Raw genomic sequence first — 27,852 nt, forward strand, 5'->3', positions numbered from 1 at the left:
AGTCAGACAAGAACATGAGAACAAACAAAAACACTTAAGGCAAAAATAAACTGAAGTAAGATAAGAAATAATTTACTCATGAATTTAATAGGTACAAACTGTATTCTCTGATGAGTTCATATATAATATTTTATAGGCAAGGAATCTAGTATTCAATTAGATTAAAAAATCTTATGAGTCCTACACTATGAGGACATAAGAATTTATGTATGATATAATGTCTTACCTCAAAGATCTGTGGCTCTGCAGACTCTGTGGATATTGCTCTATTCCAGAAATTGTTCTGGGATGCTTTGTTCTTAGTTTGATGTGAATATCTTTTCTCTTAAACAAATATAGAGATCATCCACCTCCCAAACGCAGATTCTTAGTGTTTTAGTCAAGACACTCTTTTATTTTTTTTTAAGACAGAATCTCAATAATTAAAGTAGCTTAATAATAGTGGCTTACAATTGAAAATTGTAAGATCGGAGGTACTTTTTAGCAAAGCAGGAGCCTGGCATGGAATCAGTGCCATCAGAAATATGTCTGGCTTTTCCTCTCATAATTGTCTCTACTTTCTGGGTGTTCTTTTATTCTTAGGCAGGCTTTCACTATGTGGCAGCAATTGTCTACCATGTTTTTAGTATCCAGGAGCATCAGGAGAAGAGTCATCTCTCAGCATCCATTCTAGTTCCAAAATTGATGTGGACTGCTCTCCTTGAGTTATATACCCAACCCTGCACCAAGCACAGAATCCAAGTGCATGTGTTGTTGCCCCCCCCAAGCCAGGTGGGTGAAAAACCATCTAGTTGACAACTCTTGTGTATGGGGGCCAGTACAGTTAGGAAAGAAACTAGGAATCTCCTATTAGAGGAAAGGAGAAAGATGATTGACAAATGAAGGGGGGCAGCACTTACCATCTTCAAATATACTTTTTGGCATTTGAATTATTTGGGGCTGATTATTTTTGAGAGGCTGCAGATGCAAGAAGAGCTCTGAAAACCAGGAGTGGAAGTTACCATTTTGTAACAGAGATTTACATTTATAAGGGAAATATCCATTTGTAGTGTGTGCCTTTCTCCATAGTAGGAAGAGAATAATGATACATCTCTAGAAACTCTCATCATTGGAGAAGGCATGGACTTAAGTCTACATAGAAGCCATAACCTCATTTACTGTGCCTTTTCTGGTAACCTTCTGTACCTGGTCTCCCTCACTCCAACATCTTTTATCTTTATCTGGAAATGGTATTTAAGGTGGTGACTTGGGGGCGCCTGGGTGGTTCAGTCAGTTAAGCCTCTGCCTTCGGCTCAGGTCATGGTTTCAGGGTCCTGGGATAAAACCCTACATTGGGCTCCCTGCTCAGCGGGAGTCTGCTTCTCCCTCTCCCTCTGCACCCTCCTCCCCACTGTGCTTGCTCTCTTTCTCTTTCTCTCTCAAATAAATAGATAAAATATTTAAAAAATAAAGTAAAAAGGTGGTGATTTGGGCCATTTTCAAGAGTTACTCAGTTTTCTGGGTTTATCCCATATATACGGGAGGTATACATGTTATTAAGTTTCTGTTTGTTGTTCTATTAATCTGTCTTTTGTTACAGGGATTCTCAGCCGAGAGCCCAGAGAAGTAGAAGGAAAATTATTTTTCTCCCGTACATGAACTGGATAACAAGTCCTTAGGGAACATATTTGTATTTTGGTGGAAGTTTTATAATACCCCTCTTATCTGAAAGGTACGAAATTCTAATTCACCTTGAGGTAGCAGCACCTGTAAATGAACATGCACATTATGTTTTTCTTGAAAAGTAAAACATGCCTTATGAAGAGTGTGTTTGACACCAAGGTTTCAAAGAATTAGTTCTAGAGAAACTCAAGTTCTCTTCAGCAGAAATTTTGTTCTCGGTTGAGATTAATTTTGTGTTTTCCCTTATTGCAAGCAATGGCAGAAAACCAGTAAAGCCGCAAAGGAATCTTAAACCTTATTGTCAAAACCAAGCCTAGTACCTGAATGTCCTCCTTTATCCTTCTCAACAAAAAGTTGCTAAACTGCACTTTGCTGAATTTGAAGTCATCACATGACAGTTTAATCAACTCTTCCCTTTCCTTTGCCAAGAAGCCATCTGGCAGTGTGTCTTTTTCATTGAAAATGTGTCCCTGATCCAATTTTCATTTGTTATCCTGTCGAGTAAAGCATTCATTCCAATGGGGGACCAAATTTGAGCACCACTGTTCTTTTCAGTAAGCATGAAGGATAAATTTTCATTTTATTTTCAATGAGTAAATTTTCGTAAGGTTATGGAATGATTGGCAATTCTTTTTTGCTGCTTTTGTATGTTCTGCTGATGCTGCTTTCTGGTTGCTTTTGTTTTGTCATGAACATTCAAAGGCAGGCTTTTTAGTTCCAGGATACTGGCATCCCTTTCTTTCATTATGGTGTGGGAACAACTCAGTTAAGTAGACTCAGCTTCCCAGATATAATTCATCCACAAAGAAACAACTACATTAAAAATAAAAGAAATGTGTACCTCAGCATAGACTTTCAAAAGGAGGATCAAGTACTTTGGAAATATTTATTTTAAAAAGTAGATAAACTTTTTGCAATGTCTTACTCTCTTTTCTTGCTTTGCCCCACAGTTTAATTGAGGTATAATCGACAAATTAGAAATATATATATATATTTAGGGTGTACAGCATAATATTTTGACATATGTATACATTGTAAATGATTGTAAATCAAGCTAATTACACGTCAATCACCTTACGAGTTACCGTGTGTGAGGGGAGGGAGGTGAGAACACTTAATATCTACTCTCTTAGCATATTTCAAGTATACAATATGCCATTATTAACTAGAGTCATCATGCTATACATCATTTCTCCAGCACTTATCTGACATAATGGAAGCTCTGAACCTCGTGACTGACACCTTCCTTTGTCCCCTAACTCTCAGCACCTGGTAAATATCAATTCTACGCTGTGCTTTTATGAGTTTGACTTCTTAAAACTATACACGTAAGTGAGATCATGCAGTATTTGCCTTTCTGTGACTGGCTTATTTCATTTAGCATAATATCTTCAAAGTTCATCCATGTTGTTGCAAATTGCTAATTTTTTTCTTTTTAAAGGCTGAATAATATTCCATTATATATCTATATAGATCTGGATAGGTGTATATCTCACATTTTTTTAATCCATTCATCTGCAATGGATATTTAAATTATTCCCGTATTTGGCTTTTGTGAATAGTGCTGCAATAAACAACGGGGTACAAATACCTCTTTAAGATCCTAATTTCATTTCCTTTGGATATATGTACAGAAGTAGATTATGTAGAATTATATACCTTTTCTAAATCCCATAAAGCCATTCTAGGGGCTGAGAACCTTAAATGTAATTTTCCTTGGTCACTGTCCTCAAGTGTTGAAGGTGTTGTGTTTTCCCCAAGTCTAGCAAAGTCAAGCAGCTATCTGCATGTGTTTGCATATAGTCTATTGATGTTTGCAAATGCCTTCTGCTGGGGTATTTATTACAGCTTGGGGAGGCACACAGAGTGCTGGGGATCTACTATGTCCTACTAAGTTCATAGGAAGCCCTCTTGATGGAGTCCATAAGGCAATTAGTAAAAACCAAAACTCTGTTGAGTTTTGTACCCCAGCTGCTGTGAGCTCCTACCCCTTTTCCCTGCACCTAGCTACTCCTAGACTGTTCACCCTGCTGATCTCCCCAGTTTTCTGGGCAGGGCAATAATGAAGTGGGTCTCTTGAACAGTGCCCCCTTTGGCTGGAGAAGCTGGACACTCACTACACTCTCACTTTCCCCTATTGGAAAAATCTCAGGTTGATGGAATCTCTCTTCACACCTTTCTCTTCTTGGAGGAGAAGTGAGGCATGTAAACTGAAACTGTTCTTCTTACCCTCTTCAATGCATCTATTCTCAGATTTTTTTTTATTCAACAGAGTGCTGTGGCCTTTCTGCTAAATTCCCCAGTGACCAAAATGGTACTCTCATCTGTGGGTGGTTGTCAAAAATCATTTTTCTGTGAGGAACCAGCACTGAAAATTCCTGTTCCACCATCTTGCTAACATCACTGCCCTAATGTCTTTCCTTCTTTACACTACATTGTCCGCAATGATGGCCAAACTAAAATTAATTCCTCTCTTCAAAACAAGTTGAACATCTTTCACGCTTATCTTTGATATGACAAGCATCTTTATGATATTCTGAGTTAGGTGATATAAAGTAAATTAAGTAAATTCACCAAAGTGTTCCTGACCATTTGCTTGAGTATAAGAAGATAGGCCACTCAAGAAATGGGCCAGAGCTGTTATAACAAAATACAAAGCAAGAGAGCAAGGCATTTAGATTATTATTTTAAAAGTCTGTAGTGCACCAATGAAAAAAAACTAACACTCAGCAAATGCAGATTAACTTGCCTAAACTTTGTTTCCTTCTGTGGCTCCACAGACTTGTTTTTTAGAGGCAATGGCCTCCTCTGCTGAGAAGCTTTTGTTGACCCTGTTGTTTTTCTATTGTATGTATCTCTCTTGTAACATTTAACAGTAGACTTACTATTATATAAATTCCCTGTTCTGTTAAGAAGTGGTCTCCCATAGTGTAAAGTCTGTTCCTCAGTATCTCTCTGTGCCACCTTCTAGCATTTTGTGGTTAGGACAGAATATACAATATAAGAATAGAAGGATGAATAAATTAATGAAAGACAGCTTTCTCAGAAACATCCAAACAACAAAAAGTCTATGCTGAAGAATGAAAAGGAAAAAATAAGAATCTAAAAATCTCAGAAAATGTCTACTCATGTGAACAGCCTGTGGGATCTATGGTGTTTGTTAGTAAACAAGCATAAGTGTCATATATACAAGCCATCAATTGTCTAAAGAAAAATATGCAGTAATTTGAGAAATGGCATTCTACATTTGGCTGACTAGAGAGGATTAAAATTTAGTAAATAAGATGGACAAAACAACAAAATCTGGAATTTAAAATGTTTTGAGCAGTGTTTAGCAGTTTTTAGATTAACAAGATACCCTGAAGAGAATGAGGAGACAAACTAAAGACTGAGATTAAAACAAAAATGAGGTTCCATTTATAGAACATTCAACTAAACCTTCAGAAGAAATAGTCACTAAATCATTTCAAACCCATAGGAGAAGGAATGTTCACTGATGCTAATGAGGAAGAAAAACCTGTTAGAGGTTTCTGGAGAAAAAACTAAACTATTTTATGTAAAAAATTTTATAAAAATTATAATTGACTTAAAGCTAAGACCAGCAATTTAATTTAGAGCAGAAGAGGCCTCAGCTGATTGTAAATTAATTATATTAGTTAAATATAAAATATTAAATTATATATTAATTTTTTTGTTATCAGTTCACTTCTTTTATTATCAATCCATATACAATTACTTGTCTTCTGGTTTGTTGAAGCAATAGGTCAGACAACATTTGCCACAATATTGTATGTCGAAGTGGCTAGCCATAAAAACTCCAACACCACATTCATCTGAAGGGCACTCTCGATGAAGGCGACTGATTTTGCCATTCTTGTCCACCTTGTAGTATTTCAGGACGGCCAGCTTAACCTTCTTTCTCTTATGCTTATTCTTCTTGGGAGTGGTGTAAGACTTCTTCTTCCTTTTCTTTGCACCATCATGAAGTCTCAACACAAGATGAAGAGTAGACTCCTTTTGAATGTTGTAGTCAGACAAAGTATGGCCATCCTCCAGTTGCTTGCCGGATATATATATATAATATTATATATTATATTATATAAAATATTATATATATATTAGAAATCAACAATTTAATTTCAGACATCCTTTTACAAAAAAAAACCCAAAACTGCAGCACTGGAGTATAAACAGAGGAAGAGCTAGGTTGGTGGTAGAGGGTCAAGAAATTATATCATATGAAGAATAGAAAATTTCATATCATGATAACATATGAATTACTTGGGAATCTTTGTTATAACATGGTTGTAAAACTACCTCCTGTGATGAAAGGAAAAGTTTACTTTTCCTTTGAGTAAGCTCAATTAGCAAAATTAGTCTTAGATGGCCTAAGACCTTAGATCTTAAGAACTCTCCAGCCTTTTTTTCTTACTAAAAATATTTTATTTATTTATTTATTTATTTATTTATTTATTTATTTATTTAAGAGAGAGAGAGAGAGAGAGAGAACATGAGCTGTGTGAGAAGCAGAGGAAGAAGCAGACTCCCTGTTGAGCAGGGAGCCCAGCCCAACTCAGGACTCCATCCCAGGACCTTGGGATCATGATCTGAGTCAAAGGCAGACACTTACCTGACTGAGCTAGGCGCCCCATTCTCCAGCCCTTTTCCAGAGGGCGTTGAGGTCAGTCTCTCTTCCCTATGGTAATAGTCTTTACTAAATTTTTCCTTGCCTTTTTAGCTTTGATGTAATTTTATACTTTCATAGGCTTTTGTGTATGGAGGAAAGAATACTCTTTGTCCTCTAAGATCAGATCTTAAAATCTTAACATAAGCCATTTGTTGAGCCCCAAACATGGGCCTATTCAATGGATGATAAGGTAGAGGATGATTAAAATGACATAACCTGCTATTAGCCAGTTCTTCCTGGGTCAGTTTGTCAAGGAGTAGAAGAGCATCAGCAACAATGTGGGAGCTGGGTTAGACTGAATAAGATGTGGGTGACTGAGGGAGCCACTTCATGTGTCTACTAAAATACATACCAGTAAATGGAGCTTAATCAGTGTCATTAATCAGTGTCCTGGAATAAACCTCATCTGATTCTTATTACTTCTTATCATTTAAAGCAGAAGCCAACCCAAGAGAGGTAACTTGGGAGGAAGAAAGACAAGTACCTTCAAAAGTTTCCCATTTGATTGTACAATAAAGTCCAGCCTCAGACTGGAAGCCCACTTAAGAGTTTCCTTTCTTACATAGTGCAGTCATGAACGGAGTTGTTTGGCAGATACTTACTTGTCTCTGTATCGTTCTTGAGGTTTGTATACACTCCTGAAATGCATGAGCTTAGCCATGTCACTTGTTTTGGCCAAAGGGATATGAGCAGATTTGAAGCAAACAAAGGTTTTAAATGTGCCTGCATAGTTTGGCTTGTTTTGTTGTACCAGTATCATTTTCCATGAAATGAATATGCCCCATGTGGCCACTAGTAAAAAGAAGATGGTAGAAACAGAGCAGATCTCATTCCAATCCATGGCTTAGAGACAGGCCCAGATGCTGCAAAGGCTGAAGCTGTGCCATCAAGTCCAGCCAAGGCTAGTTCAGCTAAACCTGTGTGCAAGCAATAGTTTACTTTCTAAGCCACTAACAATCTGAAGTTGTTTCTTAGGAAGTCTAAATTAATACCTGTGGTAATATATTGCATTATAATTCTTACATATGTTTGTCTCCTGAATTAAACCATATAAATTAGAAGACAAAGGGTCTATTTTATTCTTTTTTTATATCAAAGAGCCCAATACATAGTAGGTGTTCAGTTACCGAGTCAATATTCAAGTTTTATTGAACTAGCTAGCTACTCTATGATGCTAATCAGATTATTCCCATCTGGTACATAATTTACTATTTTTTAAAAAAACCATACTGTAGATTTTACTTTTTGCAGTATGTTTCAAACATTTTTAAAAGTAGATAGAATACAAGTTTAAAATTCTAGCTATTTGAATAATTTAAAGTCCTTTGAAATTAGGTGAATATTTTAGTTATGAATACTTGCTGCTGTTGAAATCTAAGAAATGCAATGGAAAATAAATCTTATGGGCTTTTACCCTTATTTGTCAATCATTGATTCACCTAGCTATCCAGCAAAGTAATATCTTTTCACTTTCTATCTTTCTGATGCCATTAAAATAAGTAGAACTTGGAATATAGTGTAAAATAGTAATAGAGGAAATTAAGAGCCAAGGACAAAGTAGATATAAAAATTGAAAACATGAATGAAAAAAAAAAAAAGAAAACATGAATGAATGTTTGCACAGATTAATAGTACAAGTTCTCTTTGACACTGATCAAAAACTTATTTGGCATCACTAATCTTTAGCAATTTTTTTAATGCCACAAAATTCTTTCATAAAAATTAGCCATGTATACTAAACTACTAGAAATCCTCCAAGTTTTACTAAGGATTAAAAACAATAATTCCTAGCATGCAGGAAGCCCTAATTAACTATTAGCATTCTATTTGTCTGGTCTTTTCATCTCTTACCAATCTATCATTTTGAATTATTGTCCAGTTCAGATTTGTCTGTCACAAGGATGTGAAATGAGGATATCAATGCTTATTAAACCCAGCATATTTCGGAAGCTGTTACAAAAGTCCATGTCAGGGACGCCTGGGTGGCTCAGTGGTTGAGTGTCTGACTTTGGCCCAGGGTGTGATCCTGGAGTCCTAGTTCCCTAGTTCCCTGCATGGAGCCTACTTCTCTCTCTGCCTATGTCTCTGCCTCTCTCCCTGTGTCTCTCATGAATAAATTAAAAAAAAAAAAAGTCCATGTCAGAGAAAGCCAAGCTAGAATCGAATAGTCGATGTGGATCAGAAAGGATAGTAGGTATAATTCAAAAACATTATTATGGGCTTCCGTGTAATTGAATGTGCTGAAGTAAAGAAAAAAACAAACAAATGTAAACCTGAGGTTTTAATCCTGAGTGACAGATAAATTTTATGCCATTACCCAGAAGTGGACTGTCAGAAAGAAGAGCTAATTTGGAAAGAAAGATATTTTTATATATGCAAGTCAATGATGCACAATATGCTTTTCATTATTCACTTATTATTATTTATCCAGATGGGACTACTTAGTTTAATTAGGACTACCATTTCCTATCAAACTGGCACATGTGTAGAGACATTAGGGTGTAAATTAGAGTTTAATTTCTTCCTCCCACCAAATTCTCATTTTGGTATACTAGACTTTAAAAATAATATGGAGAAGGAAGAGAGAAAGAAGAGAAGAAAGAAAGGAGGAGAGGAAGAAGTGAAGGAGGAAGGAAAGAATCCCCTCCCCCATTGTGGTTGTCTGCTAACCATTATTCATACACATAATGAATATTATGAATATTAATTAAATTAAGAAAGCATCACATTTCCTGTGTATTTGTTAATTTTTCTATATTTGACTAATGCATAAACAAAGGTCAAGAGCTATATATATATAAGCGAGTATACATATATACAAGCGAGTACATCTTCTAGTTTGTTGGGAATTGATCGTAGAATGGTATAGGCGAATAAGAAGTATCATTCAGGTTTGATATGAAGTTATTGATTGAACTTTGATGTAAAAAAAATGGAAAATATTTGCTCTGTGACTTGAACTCCACATTGCCTCATATGTGACTCTCTCTCTTTAATGTTTGAAGTCAGTCATAAGTGTAATAATGGAAAGCTGTTCTAGTTCTGGCCAGAGACATAGCTAAATGCTTGTTTTTTCCCAATAAAGTGTTTATGAGTGTATATCAATTCAGCTATTTATCCTAAGAATGAGAATACCTTAGCAAAAAAAAATTTTCAGTGGAATTTTAACCCAAATTAAATTTAATGTCGAATCATTACACCTACATTGTTTCATACCCCCACATATTTAGCCCATGAATTATAAGAAGCTGTGATTCCACATCAAGCAATCATTTCTGTATTCAGCAACTTTTAAGCAGAAGTGTAATATAGGGGAAAAATGGAGACTCCAAAGCTACTACAATTTACTGGTTCTTGATATCTATCTAATCTATCTATCTATCTATCTATCATCTATCTATCATCTATCTATCGGTATATATATCTATATATCTATATATATATATCTATATATATATATATATCTGCCTCTTCATCTGTGTCTCTCATGAATAAATTTTAAAAAAGTCCATGTCAGAGAAAGCCAGAGCTAGAATTGAATAGTTGATGTGCATCAGAAAGGATAGTAGGTATAATTCAAAGAAATTATTATGGGCTTGCATGTAATTGAATGTGCTGAAGTAAAGAAAAAAAACAAACAAGTGTAAACCTGAGGTTTTAATCTTGAGTGACAGAAAACATTTATACCATTACCGAGAACTGGGACTGTCAGAAAGAAGAGCTCTCTCTCTCTGTCTCTCTCTGTCTCTCTCTGTCTCTCTCTCTCTCTCTCTCTCTCTCTCTCTCTCTATATATATATATATATATATATATATATATATATATACAAGCGAGTACATCTAGTTTGTTGGGAATTGATCGTAGGATGGCATAGGTGAATAGGAAGTATCATTCAGGTTTGATATGTGGGGGAGTATCGAGGGGGTTTGCAGGGATATAGTTGTCCGGGTCTCCTAGTAGGTCAGGTGTAAATAGGACCAGTTATATTAATGTTAGGATTAAGAACATTACTCCTAGGATGTTCTTGGTTGTGTAGTAAGGGTAGAATGGGATTTTGTCTGAGTCGGATGAAATTCCTAAGGAGTTGTTAGATCCTGTTTCGTGTAGGAATAGAAGATGGACTATGGCCAAAGCTGTAATGATGAATGGGAGGATAAAATGAGACGCGAAGAATCATGTTAGGGTTGCTTTGTCAACTGAGAAGCCGCCTCAGATTCATTCGACCAGATTGGTTTCAATATAGGGAATTGCTGAGAGTAAGCTTGTGATAACAGTTACTCCTTCAGAAGGATATTTGTCCTCATGGTAGGACGTAACCTATGAATGCTGTGGCTATAGTTGCAAATATATATACAAATAATATATATATATATATATATATTTACCTTTCAGATATAAAAGACATTATGAATTCTATGACCTAAGAGAGTTCTAGCAATTGTTAGTATTTGTGAAAAGTTGGGAATCTATCTTAGTCTTCCTCAGTTAATGGTTTATCATAAATACATGCGTTTTCTCTACTTTGAAAATCTAATGCATTCTAATACATTTCTTCCTTTTCTTGATCTGTGTTCCCACTACACATTCAAGAGTCACTGGGTTAATTAGCCATAATTACCGATAGGATTGTGTCAATGCCACAAACATGATGACATTAAGAACTTCTGATAACTCTGTAACCCCACTTACAAATGAGATTAGATAATGTGCAAAATGCTACACAACTAACTATTGACAGAGATATGAAAGACCTCATTGTGGATAATCTAACCCCCAACCTAATATAATTTATAAAATATTAATGACACTTATACCAAAGGAGAATAATGTATATAGCAATCTGTTAGGGAGTGATCAACACTCCTTCCATTTCTTCCCTGGGTATTGGTGACTGGGAAGAGATAGTTTTCTTTTTCTTTTTTCCAAAGCTGTTGGAATTGAAGAGAAGATGGGAATATGCAGAAATCATTCTAAAGCACCCAGTGATGCAAGAATTTTAGATATCAGTGAATCCTAAAATAATGTATTCTCTCCTTCCCATTATGTTTATGTCCTTAGAAGTTGAAGCAGAAAGTTTTAGGCCCTTTAAGTGAGCAAATTATTCCACATGGTGCCATGGTAGAAATGTTACATTTTTATTTTATTTTATTTTATTTTTTTAAATTTATGATAGTCACAGAGAGAGAGAGAGAGAGAGAGAGGCAGAGACATAGGCAGAGGGAGAAGCAGGCTCCATGCCGGGAGCCTGACGTGGGATTCGATCCTGGGTCTCCAGGATCGCGCCCTGGTCCAAAGGCAGGCGCTAAACCGCTGCGCCACCCAGGGATCCCGAAATGTTACATTTTTAGATAGATATGGTAATCTGATAAAGATAAGAGTTTCCTTAAGATGTATTTTAGAGTCAATGTAGCTAACACTTTAAATTCAAGTTGTAGGTACAACAGATAATAGATCTGAACAAACCTCTTGTTGAGTAATGAGATAAACACCCCTGATACTGCTCATTAGACAGTTAAAGAAAAATGTATTAATCAGAAAGGGAGTAGTAATTCGAATCTTAAAAACAACAACAACTTGTAGTAGCAGTCACTAGTAATATTCAAGAGAGGGTGTTTTGCTGACATAGTTCTCAACCATCAATCCCTTAAGCCAGAGAATCCTGCTTATAAAATGGACATATCATACTGTTGTAGACCAAAGCCATTAAAGATTGCTTCTTCCGTTCAAGGTCCACCAATCAGCCTTCATTTTAATTTTTGGATTCCTGTGTAGATCTATGTAAAGGGAGAAAATGTAAAGATTATGGGATGAAATGCCCCCTTTGAAGTGAATAAATCAGCATTCTGTTCTTTATAAAGAGGTGCCATTATCTTAGTTAAAGGGAATTGGTTTTAGAGGAGATTGATGGCATTAAGTGCCTTGTACCATTTAGACTGCAGAATCTTCAAAGCTGACTGTTAGGTCCTATACCAAAGGGAATTCACTAAGGCAATAAAGGGCCCCTGTGAGGCCTCTTGGGAGTTAACCTCTAGGCCTCAGTCCCTGAAGTAACAATATTGTTCAGTGACTGAGAGAAATAATTATATATGTTCTTATCTTTCATATTTATTCATTTACCAAACACTTATTATGTGCCTAATGTATAATTTTGATTTGTATTTAAATCCTGTTCAGATGCTTTAAAATCTGGCCAGGTTTTATTTACTTTCATCCTTTTATAACATGTTGATGCAGCAATTGATTTTATGTGACTCAGTGAAAGTGTCTATACATTAACATAGTTTTCTGCATAAAAGCTAAAGCCCTATTGCATTTGATGATATTAACATCGGTATGCTTTAATTTTCTTCAAATCACACATTTACATGTGTAGTTGGACCTACTCTTCAGTGAATTGTTTTACTGCTCTGGTTGTAATCTCTGGTGCTATAATTTTACTGTACTGCAATAAGAGATAGCACCCATTAAAATATTATATTTTATATGGAACAATAGGAATATTAAAAATGGCTGATCTTCATGATGAGATACGAAGACTCAAAGCTATACTAATATAATAAAATCAAAATCATACCACATAATTTTGTATTGTGATGATAATTACATTTCCTCAATGTATCATTTGGCCTTTTGCTTTGAAATAGATAACATGGTTAGATATGGAAAGAATGGATCTAACTGGTGTCTACCAACATAGGCTTCTAGTCTTTGATACCCTTTGTTGTTTCTGAAATAAGTATGACAGCTTTATAGAATGAGACTTGATAGTAGAGTAATTCTTCACACTCAACATTCTTTAAAACCACTGTACAACTGGTGTTTAAAATTAATAAATTAAAGTTGTATACTACAGAGTGAATGGACTCAGATATAAGAGCTCCTTCTTAATAGCACCCAGCTGTGTGATAAGAAGCACTTCAATTAAAACCAAGTTAAACATTAAACATATAATTACCTCTGTTTTGGATTCCTCAATGATATTAATTTTGTGAAGATGTTCTTACATATTTTCTATAGAATACTCTTAAGGAGAGATTTTTCAAAACCAAGAAATTTATTAACCCTTAATCATGGGTGGATTTGTAAAGGGAACATAGTTAATCACTAAGGAACCACTGTCTCTAATATTGCAGAGTCTAAATATTTATTTAGGTAACAAACAACCTAAACAGTGAAAAATTTCATCCTAATTTTCATTCATTGCTCTTACTTATTCTAATAATTTATTTAATATTCATTTATTAATCTTCATGTGCAGAAATAAGATCTCTGATATCTTTGACCCAAGTAAAATATATGCAGTTTTCTATGGCAACACTCATTTTTATTTTTATAATCCATTAATTTAATATAATTATATCATAATGAGCTTGGGAGTTAGCTAATTCATCATCAAAGCAATTAGTTCATTGCTCAAATAAATTGTATGTGTCTACTGAGAGTAACTTCTGTGCTGTCATGATGGAGATTCAAACATTTACCAACCTTACCACCCAGGGTCTCTCCCCTTTTCCCCTGAAAAGCAGTTTAAGATGCCAATCAGAAGCTTTGGCTCTAGAATTCAGAACACCAGGGTTTGTATCCTGTGACCATACACTCTGATTTTTCTGACCATCAGCAAGTTATTTGTCCTTTTTGGCCTCAGTTTTCTCATCTGTTAGATGAAGACAATGATAGTGTTATAATTCACATTGTAGCTGCAAAGATTTTACAAGAATCCTGCACAATTTCAGAGAAATGGGAACCCTCTTACAATGCTGGTGGAAATGCAAACTAGGGCAGCCACTTTGGGAAACAATATGGTGGTTCCTCAAAAAGTTAAAAAATAGAACTACCCTATGACTAAGGAAGTACACTATCAGGTATTTACCCAAAGGATACAGAAACTGATTCAGAGAGACAATGCACCCAAAGTTTATAGTAACATTATCAGCAATAGCCAGATTAAGGAAAGAGCCCATATGTCCATAGTGGACATTTGTGTGTATATCTATATATACAAATACACACAGTAGAATATAACTCTGCCATAAAAAGAAAGAAATTTTGCCATTTGTAATGACATGGATGGAGCTGGAATGTATTATGCTAAGTGAAATAAGTTAGAGAAAGACAACATATGATTTCACTCATATGTGGAATTTAAGAAACAGAACAAATAAACATAATGGGGGGAAAGAGAGAGTCAAACAATAAAACAAACTCTCTTGACTATAGAGAACAAACAGGATTGTTGGAGGGGAGGTGGGTGGGTGATGGGGATTAAGGAGGGCATTTGTTGTGATGAGCACTTGGTGTTGTACGTTAAGTGATGAATCACTAAATTCTATTCCTGAAGGTAATGCTACACTATATATATGTTAACTAACTGGAATTTAAATAAAAACTGGAAAGAAAAGAAAAAGAATCCTGGGCAATGTTTTTAGGGCAGTGCATTAGCACACATGAGATTTCTTTTCTTTTTTTTTTTTTTCAAATTAGATTTCTTAAGACAGGCTAATAGTACCTATCATTTATAATTGTCTTCTAAAAGATTTGGGTATTCAATAAACTAAACAAAATGGATAGAGGCCACAAACTGAGATTAAAATGGAATACAGAAAATAAGGAACTTCCTTCCATAAAACATCTGAGAATAACTAATGACCATATTCGAGCAACTAATTTGACTTTATGTTTCTTGGTTACTAAAGCAATGTTCTGATTTAAAAAAAATGTAGGATTGTAGTCTAGAATAGCATTTATCAAAGTATTTTCAAAGATCTTATTGGGTTAGTAATATTATGTAATCTGGGCTGATTGTTGAGATACAATCATGTAATGGTAACATACTACCGACAGCAATCAGGTTTATGAATCCTTCAGATGAGTCCAAAACGTGACATTTTGGTGTTCACATCTATATTAGGAGTTGGGTTACCAATGTGTTTTTGTTCCAGTTTTTCAAGGTGTAAAATGGAAAGCCATTTTTTTCTAAAGAATTTACATATGTCATAGTTTGACTTGATATAAAAATAGCAGTTAAAATTTATATTTTAGACACAAGATACAATGCTGATGTTAATTGTCCTTTCACTTTTTTGTTGAGTGGGACCATTTTGGTGATTACAGCTTGGGGGTAGATTCTTACTGTTTCCAGAGTGTATTTACTTTTGAATATTTCTTAAGAATTTGGGGCACTTTCAAAACAACAGCTTCCTCAGCACAGTAAGTTGCTGTTTTATTACTGATGGCGGATTGCGCTCACATATACTGATTCTGTGTGATTACTCTCTGAACTTCATAGTAATTTTCAGAAGGGTGGGCAGCTGTTTTAGAACTGCTCCCTCTCCTTATGGAACTTATGGTCTGCCATGCTTTTTAGCCAGCCGTTCTTTTAGTAGTGTCTAGGATTCTGTGTAATTAAGTCAGTTTAAAACAACTGATTAATCTTTATAAAATTGTATTGGTTTTTGGCAAATTACTTTTGATTGGCTTTTCTTTAAATGCTATGTTTCATTTAAAGATGTGACTGACTATCCTATTCACTATATACCTCCACGTATTAAATAGCTATGGATCAATCTGGTCATAAAAATCTACAAAATCAACTCAACATCATGTGAATGAGTAGGGCATTAAATGAAAGTTATTTTAAAATAGTTATTGCATTTTATTTTGAATTTTTTTTTTATTTGGCGATTACCTTTCATCTTTGAGACATAAGATCTTCCTAGGATCTCTTAAAAATTGAAGTTCTTGGGGATCCCTGGGTGCCTCAGCGGTTTGGCACCTGCCTTTGGCCCAGGGCGTGATCCTGGAGTCCTGGGATCGAGTCCCACGTCGGGCTCCTGGCATGGAGCCTACTTCTCCCTCTGCCTGTGTCTCTGTCTCTCTCTCTCTGTGTCTCTCATGAATAAATAAATAAATAAATCTTTAAAAAAAATGAAGTCCTTCCCATGGCTTATAATACTCTTTATAGTCTTACCCTTGGCTACAGCTCTTACCACATTTTCTTCCTTTTTCTCTTTGTCTTTATGTTCTTCAATTATACTCATCTCCTTGCTACTCCTCAAACATACTTCTCCTCACAAAGCCTTTGATGCTTTTTCAGAAATCTTTCCAAATATAGCATGACTTCCTTTTAGCATGTCTTTTAATTTTCTGTCAAAATGCTGCCTTCTCAGAGAGTCCTCCCTGACCATCTATTAAAATTGCACCTCTTTTAATTCTCCTTTCCTTGCCTTTTTAAATTTTTCTTTATAGCACTTATCATTACTTGGAATTCCATTGTCTATCATCTCTCTTGTCCACTGGAATGTAGGTACCAAGTGATGTCAGTCTTATCTATCTGTACCTGAGTATATCTCCAGGATTTAGAAGAGTGCCTGGTGGACACCAGATGGATGTTATTAAATTAACAAATGAATTAATTCCTTCATATACTCTCCTTTACCTTTTCAGATGAGGAAAATATGACAGCATAGTTTAAATCAGGTAGATTTCCTGACAATGCGATGTATCTACCAACTTACATAAAACAATACTATTTTAAAAATGATTATTTTTTACAAAATTTCTCTTTTTAACTAGTGTATTTAGTAATAATAATGTTGTTATTCAAAAGTGAGAGTTACCATGATACTTTTATTATCATTGAAGGATGTGTGAAAGGAAGCAACCTCATAGCTTAGGAAAGGTTAAGACACTCTCAGATTTCAGAAAACTCCTAAGTGTGTTTCCATTTCTTTTCATTATGTGCATATAATAAATATATATGGGTCCATTTTCATCATAAGTTAAATAGTTTATCCACCAATGCAATCACATATTAACTTTTTACCTACAAAACGTGTGGATGTTTAAATTCTTATCCCCTAGCCATATTTTCTTCTATTTTCAGGATTGTATTTTAATCCTATAAACAGTTTCTTAGTAATTGCAAATCTTATACAAATTCTATCTAAATTCCCCATACTCCTGTAAGATTCAGCAATGTCTGTCTTGGTCACGTGTCTGTTTGCCTACATATATATACATGACATAGAGTTAATAAAAAGCTGATGAGTAATTTATTTTTATAGTCTAAAATATATTTAACTTGATGGATGCCTGTAAACCTGCCTATGAATCAGATGGCAGCATAATCTTAATATTGGCAAAAGTGAAAAGCAAAATTATGGTTTTATGCTAATATTATGTATTTGATGGCTGCTCAAGGAAATAACTATTGTAAGATTAATCTGAAGAGAGCATAAGCCAGTCCCTTTCAATCAATGATTGTGAACACAAAAATCCTTCTTTTTTGTTGGTAGAGGAAATAGAGGAATCCTTCAAAAATGTGAAAAGCAAACTTTTTCTTTGAAAGTTTTATTAGAAACAAAATAATGACTGTTAGCATAGAAAATGGGAATTTTTCTTCTTTTGACAAGTTTAATTTTAGTCTTTGTAACATGCAATATAAATACAAATCGTTTAAAGTGGGCAACAATCTAGATCACTTAATATGTGATTGTTTCTTAAATTAAAGGTATTGGAATACATTTTTTAAAGGTTTTGTTTATTCATGAGAGACACACAGAGAGAAGCAGAGACATAGGAAGAGGGAGAAGCAGGCTCCCCGCAGGAGCCCAATGTGGGACTCGATCCCAGACCCCAAGATAACTCCCTGAGTCAATGGCAGATGCTCAACTGCTGAGCCACCCAGGTATTCCTGGGATACATATTTTAATCTTGGCTTAACCTTGATACTATAAATAGAAATGTTGCCTGTTAATTATGTTTATATATCCAATAATATAAGCCCTTTGGGGGAGAGAGAGGAAATTAGACAAAAATCTTAAGTGAAATTGTCCTCCACAGATACCAAAATATCTAGAAATTGTCCATAGGATATATATAAAAGAGTATTTCACATTTCTATTGGATATTGTTTAATTGAACATTGGGCAGTAATCAAAAGTTCAAATACTAGCACTTTTATGTTGTGTGTTATTGGACACTGAGATTAAGAGCTCCAAGATCGAACTTCATTCAAAAAATGTTGAAGTCTCCACTAGCTTTAGTCTTTGAAAAAAAAAAAAAGACCAAAAATAGAGTAAATTTATAATTTAGGTGATACAACTTCTTTACAGGTACTTTTCCTCACTCTTTGGGTCCTTTTCCCTTGCATTATAGATACTTAAAGTGACATCGGAGCTCCATCAGAGATAACTAGCAGAGTGATATTTGTTTAGATGCTAACCATCATGTATTATCTACTCATACATTTTTTAAATATTTTGTTATCTGTTAGATAATCTAATACTTTAATACAGTTGTCATCTGACTGTGTCCTAGCACAGATTACATAGTTGTGGACAGATTTTTATCAACTTCCCTATATTTTCTTTCTAAAACTGCCCTACCTAATACAAAGGATGGAGATATTTTGACCATACTCTTTTTCTATCTTCCCTTTTATATTCTTTTTTTCTCTCATTTAAAAAAAAAGCATACTTTCATCTATCTTTAATAGTACTGTGATGCATTTCCCTGAATGGTATAAATTTCCATAGTACACAACAGAAAGATAACTCAAAATATCTATGCCAGCTGAGCCTTTTATACTAAGAGAGTAAGACGCCAGGCTAGGGTTCTATGTCTTTCCTTATCTATTACATATTCCCTAATGACACCACTGTGCTTCATGGAGTCCCTAAATTTACAGATTGTATGACAGATCGTTATAGATTTGGAGGTATAGAAAATATAGATCTTTTAATTTGATCAATTCATGAGTATTTCCTATCACAGCCAGTTAGTGATTTTTTTTTAATACTATTCTCTATTTAAAGAAACCATCATATCTATCATGTACTTTGGAGGACCTCCTGCAAATGTGGTTGATGAGAGGATTTTCGAAGCTTTGGATATTTTATCTCCAAAGATGAGGATGCTACAGTGATGAGACCCTAAAGTAGCTTTATTAAGATATTCACATTTTAAATTCTATTACAATTTGGAAACTGGTCAATTGCAAAAAACTAAGTCCAGATTAACATGAGTTTTGGATATTCCCTTAAAATGGCAAATGTGATTAAATATAGGACCTTAAAGTTGCATCTTTATAAAATGCATTTAGAAATGAGATGGTGGAGGGGCACCTGGGTAGCTCAGTGGTTGAGCATCTGCCTTTGGCTCAGGTGGTGATCCTGGTGTCCTGGGATCAAGTCCTGCATTGGGCTCCCTGCAGGGAGCTTGCTTCTTCCTCTGCTTGTGTCTCTGCCTCTCTATTTGTGTCTTTTATAAATATATAAATAAAATCTTTTTTAAGAAATGAGATGGTAGAAAAGAGAATGAGAGGGATCCCTGGGTGGCTAAGTGGTTTAGTGCCTGCCTTTGGCCCAGGCCATGATCCCGGACACCCAGGATCAAGTCCTGTATCTGGCTCCCTGCATGGAGCCTGCTTCTCCCTTTGCCTGTATCTCTGCTTCTCTCTCTGTGTGTGTCTCTCATGAATAAATAAGTGAAAATCTTTTTTAAAAATTTTTAAAAAAGAGAATGAAAGTGAATGCTTTTAACACGTTTGAAAAAAGAAGTAAAACTTTTTTTTTTTTTTTTTTCTGAGAGGAAGTATAATTTGACTGATTCTTTGAGGACTGGCCTTTACCATGATGTGACATATGAGACATTTTCTCACTTTTGCAGCACAGTCTGAAGTCTGTTCACATCCTTTACAGAGCTAGGGTGGATGAGTCTTGGAAATACAGAAAGCAGGTAACCCATTCTGATTTTTTTATGAACATACTAGTAACTTTAACTCAACATGTGTTGTTAGCAGCACTCTTAACTGTGGAATGCCTATAGCAGAATATTCCTGGTTATCTAGGATTCCTTATGACAAACAAACCAGCAACCCATGGGTTTATGGAACAGAGCTGTCTAGAAATATGGCACATTAACTGTATGCATTGAGTATAAAGTGGAAATGTTGCACGAACCACCTATTTTTTTATGTTAAACCATAAAAAACCATAAACCTTACCGATAAACCTCATACGTTAATCTGTGCCAGAGAATGCCAGATCCAGAAGTCTAGGAAATTGCTCCAGGGGTTCAGGACCTCCTCCGCTTTGTGTATGGGATCTGTTCTTGAAATTATGGGGAAGACTTGATATTGAATAAGACCTGTGATTCAGGTAACTCTAATTTGACAATCCAGTTGTTTATATTTATCTGACTTCTCATTCTTTGTTTAGCAATATTAAGAAAAGGCTTAATCAATTTGTTAGCTGATCGATCATTAAAAGCATTTTTTTCATGAAAAATACCTAATTTTTGGCAGGCAACTAAGAAGTCATAGACAGCAACTGAATGACAATACTATAACACTGTCTTCTGTTTTCAACTGCTTATTTTTGCAAGGTGTGTTATTCAGCATGCACATGTGCACAAGCAATAACAGCATATCAGCTTTAGACGTGGAAATGTCACAGGTAAGGAGACTCTATATATACTCCTCAGGTACATTTTATAGATACAAATATATAAATAAAAACTGGTATACATTCAAGTAGGTGGTTATTTTTGTTTGTTTATTCTTGGAAACTGCTCTTTTTAGGAATGTAGCCTTCAATTCTCAAAAGACTTTGAAATTAACTGCTATAAAAACCCAAGTTTAAACCTCTCCTAGAGAATTGTATAATTTTACTTCATAAAAAATAGACTTTCAGTGACACAATTTTCTTATCAAATGTTTAGTTTTACCCTTAAAAATAAGTCCATTTTCTAACTTTTAGAAATTAAGTGTACAAGAACCACAAACCACCTCTTATCTCATTAACCAAATATAAACACTGCTAGCATTCAAATGTATTTCTTTTTATTTTCTTTGTTGTTATTGTCCATAAAATGTTAATGGATTTCCTTTTTAAAATTTGGACTCATAGGCCTCTATTCAGGTTTTTCAGTTAAATTTATGTCATTAACATTTTCATATGTTACTAAGTATACTCTGAATGCATGACTTTAATGGGTAGTTAATAAACTACCAAAACATGAACTAAATGTATTTCAGTATTCTGTGAATAATAATGCTGTCACCATCATCTTTTATAAGAATTGTTGCCTAAACCTGATTGGTTTCCAATAATGTATATGAAATAGCATCTCTGATCAGGAGGTTAGTGTAGATTTCTACAATGGCAAGCCAAAAAGAAAAGGCCATCTCTGAACATTCTCCACATAGTAGTTTTTCTTTTTTTTAAAGATTATTTATTTATTTATTCATAGAGACACAGAGAGAGAATGAGAGGCAGAGACACAGGCAGAGGTAGAAGCAGGCTCCATGCAGAGAGCCTGACGTGGGGCTCGATCCAGGGTCTCCAGGATCACGCCCTGGGCTGCAGGTGGCACTAAACCGCTGCGCCACCGGGGCTGCCCCACATAGTAGTTTTAAAGTATTTTCCACTTCGAGGTGAGAAATTTTAATTTGCCTTTCTGATTTTTTTTAAAGATTTATTTATCTTAGAGAAAGAGCGCAAACGAGAGTGCACAACTGCAAAAGGGAGGGACAAAAGAAAAGAATCTTCAAGCAGACTCCCCACTGAGCACGGGGCTCAGTGCCACAACCCATGAGATCACGACCTGGTCCAAAACCAAGAGTCAGACTTTCAAACAACTGAGCCACCCAGGTACCTCAGTCTTTCTAATTATTGAAAGATTGAGTGGCTTTTCATATTTTTGGTATATGACTTTTTCCCATGAGTTCTTAAGGGATATAATTTTGATAATTAAATGTGCTATGTGCTATTTTATCCATTTCTATGATATCCCCAGTAATTAAAAATATAAAACCTTCTCTTTACAATTATTTTAATAAATTGGATTCAAGGTCAATCATTTCAGAACATGCACAATGAACCTGCTCTCTAGAAGTGATTTTTTTTTTTTTTCATGGAAACTTCCTTTTCCATTGCATGGGAGAAGACTAATTGTTCCTGCTATGGTATATGAAGACTTAAGAGGCCACTATGGCAGACATGAATTTTCATTTTCCCTGAAAAACAATGTTCAGTACTCTCTCAATTCTATCCCTAACTGCTCTCTTTCAAAAGAAGTGTAACAAAAAATTTATACATAAGTAGCAGGAAACAAAACAATGCACTTGTTATTTTTCAAAGCTTATCATTTCCCTAAGTGCAAAGGACCTTATAGGTCCTGAAATTGTATCATCCGATGAACTACATATGAAAAATTTCAAAGTGCATTTGTAGTAGAAGCCAAAAACCAATCCTAAGAGCTGCTGATGTGGTATTATTTGGCTGTTGGATTATATTTAGTTCTGCTAGCTGAGATCAAACATTTCCATATTCTATGCATTTACTTCCCCCTTTTTTGTAATAATTAGCAGTTCTCCTTCACAGTTAGCTGTACAGCCCATTTAACGACGTCGACATTAATATCTGACAAAGGTTAGGCTATTATTCAGAGTGAAACATTATTGTAGACTACACTTAGCAAGAGGAGATCTTTTAAAATCGAAATTTGAACTACAGATATCTGACGTTTTATATTCCTAGCTTGACTGAAATGTTGATGTCATTCAAAAGTTTACAGATAAACTTTGTTAAAGCAATACAGAACCATTTTATAGATATATTTTATCTGATAAACCGGTGTTCCAGGGCAAGAAGATTAAACAGTAGCAGAGACAAACCTTTTGGTATTGAGACTTTTCTGAGCCATCCTGGTCAACAAAGATGATGGACAAAGTTAAATCACTGTTAGGATGCTCTGTATACCAGACTGATTTCTAATTTGAAAGAAAGTATCCTAGGGGAATAATATCAGTCCACACTTGATAAGAATGGAGCCTGAACATCTCAAAAGTAAAAATGACTCAGAAAAAGTGACTAAAAATCCATGAAAAAATTTGAAGAGTTTCAACAACTATAAACTCACTTCTTGCACACACATATTTTCTGATGAGATTTCAAATGTGGAAATATTTCTAACTCTGTGGGCCCAGAATCAAACAAAACCCAGTTCATATTGAACTTGTGAATATATTCACTTGACCCAGTCACCTGCTTTCATGAGCACAGGGATGAGTGAATGGAATAACTGGCAGGTCTCTGTTTTTCTTGACTGTGCCAGCTGGTTAATAAACTTCAATTAAGTTATTGTTGTACTTCACACATGTGAAGTATGTGTATGTGTTCCATGGGCCATATATTACTTACAGAAATAGATCATTTGGAGGAATACTAGGCTTTGTGATGTATAAACATTTCAATATGAAAATTGGAACCTTTGGAGGGAACACAATAATTATGTACATATATGGGTTTTATTTTGTCTATTCCAGGCATTCTCAAGCAGGGTGATTTTGCTGCACTAGGAATATTTGGCAGGCTGGACACATTTTTGATTTCCACATCTGGGGGAGTGCTACTGACATCTAGTGAGTGGAGATGTTCCTCTCTACTTCAGAAGACCTTTTCTTTTCACTGTACTATGGATTTGGCTTGCTCATTTATCCCTTTGTACTTTTACTTTGATCTTTTTCATTAATTAGGAAGTGCTTTCTATTTTTGTTTGGGAAGCTAAATCTCAACTGGTATTTGAGGGCTGTAGCAGTCTTCCCCTCTCCTTTAGGGCTTCTGTGACTCTTCTGGCTGTCATCCTTGGTCTCCATTTCTGTTTACAACTTCAAGTCCAAGTAAAAATTACACCAAAGTTAAACATGTAAGAAGACTTTATTCAAGATTATTGAAATAAGAGAGACTAAATTTTATTCCACTGAAATGAAAGGAAAAAGAGTCGTTAAGTGCTGGATGAACTAGTAGAAAAATACTTGAGGCAGTGGAGTTGGACAAGGATGGGCGGGTGGTGGTTGGGAGGTGTAGAGCACACTGAGTTACTCCTGAGTTTGTAAATGTTTTTATCTGTGATCAGGTTATCTATATTCGCTAATTAGCACCCATTAAAGTTACTATTCTACCCATCCAAGGAGACTACGGGAGAGGGGTGCTTTCTCCTTCAATGTTTACATTTTATTTTATTTTATTCTATTTATTTTTTAAATTTTTTATTTATTTTGAGAGAGAGAGAGAGAGAATACTAGTGCAGGGAGGGGCAGAGGCAGAGGGAGAGGATCTCAAGCAGACTCCACACTGAGATTGGAGCCCAACCTAAGTCTCTATCTCATGACCCTGAGATCATGACTTGAGCCAAAATCAAGAGTCAGATGCTTACCCGACTGAGTGGCTCCAGTGCCCCCAGTGTTTACACTTTAAACAGATGTTTAAACCTAGATGTTTCCTAGGTTCCTGACAAAGACATTTCGTGGATTGTAAAACTGTCAAAAAACCTGGGAGAGGATCCACATATATTTTAAAGAGGAAGAGAAAGATGTCACAATTGCCATTTTTATAAAGTGAATGCACTAAGAAAAGGGAAGTCAGGGGCCTGTAGTCAGGAAGAAACCTGTGTATAAACTTTTGTCAGGCAGAGGGGAACATTAACACCATTCTGGTCAGTTGTTTTAGAGTCTGCTCACTACTTCTTTGAGTTACCACTTTCTTCCCAGTTATGTGAAGACTTCCGCAAAAAATATTTAATTCTTTTTAATCTTAGCAGAGTTGGGGTGTGTGTGTGTGTGTGTCTGTGTGTGTGTGTCTGTGTGTGTGCACATTCTTAATGTGTAGAGTACAACACAGAGAGATGGAATAAATCATTTTAAAGTAGTAGTGGTTATATCTATCTTAGCACTAATAATTTTCTTGAAATAGGCAGAAATTCTCAGGTCAAATAGTTAGCTGTATAAGACCTGAGTTTTTACTTAAAACTTTGTGGTGAAAAGAAAACAATCAAGTCTAACTTTATAGACTGTAACCTATAACATAAGGACGATATACATGTTATACACCATAAGTTGACAATCATAATTATAAGCATTATAGTCCCATTTATGGATTAAATTGTCAGCTTTGGAATCAAATATATATGGAGGTCAAGTCAGACAAACCACTTACTAACTCATGAGCTCTATCTAACAGAGCTTCGGTTTGTCAACTGCAAGTCTAAGAAACCTACTTCATAGATTACCTTAAAGATGAAATGAAATTAAATGAGCTCTTTTTACTCTATTTGCATCTTCACCTTGAGTGGTCTGGTCTACTCTTCTAATAACAAATATAATTTAAGTAATGAGGAATTTCACATCTCCTTTCCAAAAGTACGTCCTGAGGTGAGGACGTACCAGCTAACTGCTGACTTCTCATTTAGCTTTCTCATAGAACCTTATACCTAACATATCCGAAATACGACATATCACCGTCATCTACACAGCTACCCAACACAGAAGTATGGAAGGCCATCTTTTCTCTTTCTATCCCCTGGGGAACTGTGACTAATCAATTCAGATATTTTCAGTTTTACTTCTCAGCCATTTCTTGAACTTGTCCACTTTCCTACAACTCAACTGTTAGTTATCTTCTACTCCATGCTAGTGTTTGCTCTTACTGATGAGAAGTTCTTCATGTACTTTTCTGGCTTTAACCTGGCCTTTCTGAAATCTGGTTCCTACCAGATCTTTCTAAAGCATGATTCTGATTACATTAGCTGCCTGCTAAGTCCCAGGGTTTGCAATATAGTAGGGACTCCATAGTTAGTAAGTAATGTTGCTGTGACTACTACTATTATTATAAAAGATAAAATGCTTTGAGTCTTAGATATAATTTTCTAAATCTCCATATCCTGAAATTACTGAAAAATCCTTACCCACATAAAGTAGTGGAATCATCTTGTTTTGTAGTTTATTCTGCAATTCTACTGATATTTTTCTGTGTATACCACTCTGTTCTTTAGTCTTTACTAGCTTGGGCTGGGTATTGTACAGAGTAGTTTAGATCATTGGATTATTGGCCCTCTTTTGGTTTTTCTTTGGTTTAAAAGCATTTGTGAGGTTTCAGGGGAAGTTCTTCAAGTAAAGCATGGCCAAGGTATCTGGCAGCAAGCTAAGTGGAATAGTCTAATTAAAATCATCTAAATACGATGTCCTATTATAATCATTTCCTAAGCAAAGAAATCTAAACATTAGATTTAGAAAAACCTGTTCTCAATTGATAGAACTATATTTTGATTTACTGAACATGCTGGACTATATAGGCTTTTTTGGACAGAGATTGTGCTTTATTTTTCTGTGTCTTCTATAGCTTCTAAAACCATGCTATGCATGTGGGAGATAATAAATACTTAATTGATGATTGATTGTTACTCAGGGACTTGAAGTAATTAAAGCATATCCAGAGAAGACTTAACTCATATTTTAAAGAAAGTAGTTTAAGTACTTGTGAGTAATCTAATTTGCTTGTTATACACTCTAATCAGAAGCCTTTGGATAGAACCTTTCTCTTTATCCATTATACTCCCACTTACTGTCAAGTACAAACTCTGTTCTAGCACATATTATTCTGTATTGCCATTATTTGTTTACATGTCCTCTCTATTTTTTGAATGCAGAGAAAATGTTTTACTCATATTTTTCCCTTCTCCCTGGTCTTCCAAGAAACTCAAATGTTTGTTGAATCAATGATCCTAATTAGTGTAGGATTTTTTAAGGCAGAATCAGTACAGAGAGGAATAAATATATTTTGTTGGAAACTTTTAAGATGATGGGAACTTTATCCCTCAAAAAAAGAGGGCAAATTAACATTGGTCTGTTAAACCCAAAGTCCTGATGCCTGATGTGTTTTGTTTATAATAAGTGAATGGTTTTGAGAGGAGATATGTTTCTAGAAGTATCAATCAATACTTCTCAGCCTTCATATGACACAAACAGACTTAATAAAACCTAAGTGGATCAAAGTCTCTTGAATATAATTTCTAGAAATGCTATGACTCTGTGATTGGGATATTATTGGAGAATTGCAGAGCTTGAGGCATGAACTATTGCTAAGTGAGTGAAGGGGAGTGAAAGAGGAGAAATGAACCCAGAAAACAGATGTTCCTTTTTTTTATTGAAGTTCAATTTGCCAACATATGGTATAACACCCAGTGCTCCTTCCATCACGTGCCCTCCTCAGTTCCCATCACCCAGTTACCCCATCCCCCCATCTCCCCATCTCCCCATCTCCCCATCCACCTCCCCTTCCACTACCCTTTTGTTCGTTTCCCAGAGTTAGGAGTCTCTCATATTTTGTCACCCTCTCTAATTTTTCCCACTCGTTTTTCCTCCTTTCCCTTATAATCCCTTTCACTATTTATTATATTCCCCGTATGAGTGAAACCATGTGATGATTGTCCTTCTCTGATTGACTTACTTCACTCATCATGATACCCTCCAGTTCTATCCACATTGAGGCAAATGGTGGGTATTTGTCCTTTCTGATGGCTGAGTAATATTCCATTTTATATATAGACCACATCTTTTTTTTTTTTTTAAGATTTTATTTACTTATTCATGAGAGACAGAGAGCAAATGAGAGAGAGGTAGAGACACAGGCAGAGGGAGAAGCAGGCTCCATGCAGGGAGCCCG

At 35.3% G+C, this 27,852-nt stretch overlaps 2 long non-coding RNA genes and 1 pseudogene across 2 annotated transcripts; 2 read left to right on the top strand and 1 right to left on the bottom strand.

The window, feature by feature from the left end:
• Nucleotides 1–288: 288 nt before the first annotated feature.
• On the top strand, nt 289–2,934 carry LOC111098697. The gene is made up of 3 exons (XR_005369232.1): nt 289–771; nt 1,580–1,711; nt 2,861–2,934. It is a non-coding gene; the product is annotated as an uncharacterized LOC111098697 (long non-coding RNA).
• Nucleotides 2,935–5,354: 2,420 nt separating this feature from the next.
• LOC100686088 lies at nt 5,355–5,730 on the bottom strand (annotated as a pseudogene).
• A 448-nt stretch (nt 5,731–6,178) lies between these two features.
• LOC111098698 lies at nt 6,179–22,141 on the top strand. Its single transcript, XR_005369233.1, has 4 exons — nt 6,179–6,343; nt 20,018–20,086; nt 20,655–20,805; nt 21,825–22,141. It is a non-coding gene; the product is annotated as an uncharacterized LOC111098698 (long non-coding RNA).
• The last annotated feature ends 5,711 nt before the right edge of the window (nt 22,142–27,852 follow it).

The sequence above is a fragment of the Canis lupus genome, chromosome 14 (genome assembly GCF_011100685.1).
Source record: "Canis lupus familiaris isolate Mischka breed German Shepherd chromosome 14, alternate assembly UU_Cfam_GSD_1.0, whole genome shotgun sequence".
Taxonomy (NCBI): domain Eukaryota; kingdom Metazoa; phylum Chordata; class Mammalia; order Carnivora; family Canidae; genus Canis; species Canis lupus.